General features: G+C 36.8%; 1 protein-coding gene across 1 annotated transcript in view; it reads left to right on the forward strand.

Annotated features, from left to right (window-relative positions):
* Positions 1 to 3,634, forward strand: part of LOC107675140 (myelin regulatory factor-like protein) — a 37,334-nt gene that overhangs the window by 25,007 nt on the left and 8,693 nt on the right. The window lies entirely within an intron of this gene.

Genomic DNA, 3,634 nt, shown 5'->3' on the forward strand with positions numbered 1-3,634 from the left:
TTTATCCAAAGCGACTTACAAATGAGGACAATGGAAGCAATCAAAATCAACAAGAGAGCAATGATATGCAAGTGCTATAACAAGTCTCAGTTATATTAACGCAGTACACGTAGCTGTCATGATCATGGACTGTCTGTGTCATGTTTTGCCCCTGTATTTGTTCCCTTATTTGGTCATGTTCCTGTCCTCGTTTTGTTAATTCGTTTGATTAGTAATCCCATACAACTGTGTTTCCCCAATCATCCCCTGTATTTAAGTCCTAGTCTGTGCAGTCTTTCTGTGTCGGTTCTACTTGTTATGGTCATGTGTTTCCTGCTGTCCCCAGTATTGAGGTACCCATTGTTCCGTGCATTAAAAGCCTGTTTTCGTTTACTTGTGCCTCCAGCGTGCTTCCTAAGTAGCAAAGTGTGACAGTAGCAAGGGTTTTTTTTTTTCTTGTTTTTTTTATTTTTTATTATATAATAAATAAAAAGAAAATAGAATAGAATAGAAAAAGAAGCGTTTTTTTTTTTTTTTTAAGAAAACAAGCAGTTAGTAAATGAATAGAGTGCAAGTCTAAACGGATCAAGTTTTTTTTTTTTTTAAAGAATAGAATTAGAATAGAGAGTGCTACAGTTAGAGGGTCAAATAAAGATGGAAGAAATGTGTTTTTAGCCAATTCTTGAAGATGGCTAAGGACTCAGCTGTTCAGATTGAGTTGGGCAGGTCATTCCACCAGGAGGGAACATTTAATTTAAAAGTCAGTGAAAGTGATTTTGTGCCTCTTTGGGATGGCACAATAAAGCAACGTTCACTTGCAGAACGCAAGCTTCTAGAGGGAACATAAGTCTGAAGTAATGAATTTAGGTAAAGGGGTGCAGAGCCAGTGGTGGTTTTGTAGGCAAACATTAATGCCTTGAATATTATGCGAGCAGCTATTGGTAGCCAGTGCAAATTGATAAACAGAGGTGTGACGTGCATTATTTTCGGCTCATTCAAAATTAATCTTGCTGCTGCGTTCGGGATTAATTGTTAAGGTTTGATAGAACTGGCTGGAAGACCTGCCAAGAGAGCATTGCAATAGTCCAGCCTGGACAGAACAAGAGCTTGAACAAGGAGTTGTGAAGCATGTTCCAAAAGAAAGGGCCTGATCTTCTTGATGTTGAATAAAGCAAATCTGCAGGACCAGGCAGTTTTAGCAGTGTGGTCTGAGAAAGTCAGCTGATTGTCAATCATAGCTCCAAGATTTCTGACTGTTTTTGAAGGAGTTATGCTTGATGTGCCTAACTATCAGTACAGTATCTTAAATATTCTGTTATGTACAATATCAGACTGAAGCAAAACAGAAAATGTGGAACCTACTATATGGGTCAGTAATGGATAGAGTATAGGAGATTGCTGCTGAAGAACCTTTAATACAGAGCCCGCATATGACATGCAGGGTTAAAAGAGAGAGAGAGAGAGAAAACGGATATCTTGGCCACAAATTGAGAATTTTTTGACCACAACTTGATAATTCTTGGCTATCGTTTGATTGTTTGACAATAAGACATTTTCTTAAAAGCCAGAAATCTCCACTTCAGTAGCACTCGTATACAGAAAACTTTACTGTTTTTTTTTCTTATATACATTCTGAAGGTTTTCACACAGGGGTTTGTTCAGATAACATTCATATGAGTTACGTAAACTTTCATTCCCCCACTGTGTAAACCATTAATTGTAATATTTCCACAAAATCAAATAGGAATTTTGATCCTGGTATTATCCAGTTTTCAGATTTATGCATATTTAATTAGATAATGCCTCATTTGCATGTTCAAACATAATATTTAAGAAAACTTGTAATACAGAACATTTTCTTAAGGCTGGAATAGACTGCACAACTTATAAAAACTGAACAGATCTTAAAATACTGGGCCTCATACACTTACCGACTTTGTAATAGTCACAGAGGAAAAACTGGCCATCATACACTAAACAACTCAGGATTATACACTACCAGACTTTAAAGTTGTTCCCATCACAACAAACTCACACAGAAACGTGCGCCTTGTTGCTAGGAGAAATGTAATGACATGAAAACAAAGTGTTCTAAAATCGGCTGAAAATATAAAACATGTTGATTATCCTCCAACTGGATGGAATCATAGTCTGAAGCTTAAAAATCAGACCATCATAGACTACGCGTTTTTTTTAATGAAATCTGTCAACTCAAATCTGCAGACTTCTCCTGACAGTAAATCTGTGGAAAATGAGGGCAAAAATCGTGCAGTGTATTCCAGCCTTTAATCATCTTGGGAAATTAAATCTATTAGTTAAAATGTGAGACTTTTATGTGAGACTGTTGTGTCTTGCTTTAATTCCTTCATTTTAGGTAAATCCAGAGCTGTTGAAAAAGCTCTGGGTAAATCATAGCCATATTGTGCAAATAAATTCGTTCCCTCATTTTAACATAGTTATATAGTGGCCACAATTTACCTAAAATGAGGGTAGAATTTAAGTTTTGGGAACAAATGCTTACTTCGTGGACATCATGGTATCTTGTGTGTTTTCTTTTTCTTTTAATTTTTCTTTTTTCTTGAATGTCATGTGTGGGGATCCATACTTAAAAGGATTAGTTCACTTTCAAATGAAAATTTCCAGATAACTTACTCACCCCCATGTCATCCAAGATGTTTACGTCTTTCTTTCTTCTGTTGAAAAGAAATTAAGGTTTTTGATGAAAACATTCCAGGATTATTATCCTTATAGTGGACTTCAATGGCTACCAAATGGTTGAAGGTCAAAATTACAGTTTCAGTGCAGCTTCAAAGGGCTCTATACGATACCAGATGAGGAATAAGGGTCTTATCTAGCAAAACGATCAGTCATTTTCTAAAAAAAAAAAAAGTATATGCTTTATAAACAAAAATGCGGGTCTTGCACTGCTATGCGATGCGCGTCCATGACTTCATGTAATACGAATTACGTTGAAAAGGTCACGCTTGACATAGGCGGAAGTACTGACTCAGTAAGGTGTTTACAAATGTGGAGAAGGAGGACCGTTCAACAGTTGTTGTATGTTCAATGACACATATTCAAATGTCTTTGTGTCAGTTTAAACTTTTTAAATGGTCACTTCGTGTGCGTATCCTGGATATTTAAATCTTTTGAAACCTAACTTCCGCCTACGTCAAGCGTGACCTTTTCAACGTAATTACGTATTACGTGAAGTCGTGGACGCACATCGCAGAGCAGTATAAGGTGTGCATTTTTGTTTATAAAGCATATCCTTTTTTTTTTTTTTTTTTTAGAAAATGACCGATCGTTTCGCTAGACAAGACCCTTATTCCTCATCTGGTATCGTGTAGAGCCCTTTGAAGCTGCACTGAAACTGTAATTTTGACCTTCAGCCCATTGGCTCCTATTGAAGTCCACTATATGGAAAAAAAATCCTGGAATGTTTTCCTCAAAAACCTTAATTTCTGCGCCAACATATACAGCGCAACTGCACCCACAGCGACACGAGTTTGATTCCCGTCTCAAGGTCCTATGCCGGTCCCGCTCCCCTCTCTCTACCTAATACTTTCCTGTCATCTCTCCACTGTCCTGTCTAAATGATAAAGGAATAAAAAGCCCAAAAGATATAACTCTAGAAAAAAAAAAAAAAAAGGAA

The sequence above is a fragment of the Sinocyclocheilus anshuiensis genome, unplaced genomic scaffold (genome assembly GCF_001515605.1).
Source record: "Sinocyclocheilus anshuiensis isolate Anshui unplaced genomic scaffold, SAMN03320099.WGS_v1.1 scaffold1824, whole genome shotgun sequence".
Taxonomy (NCBI): domain Eukaryota; kingdom Metazoa; phylum Chordata; class Actinopteri; order Cypriniformes; family Cyprinidae; genus Sinocyclocheilus; species Sinocyclocheilus anshuiensis.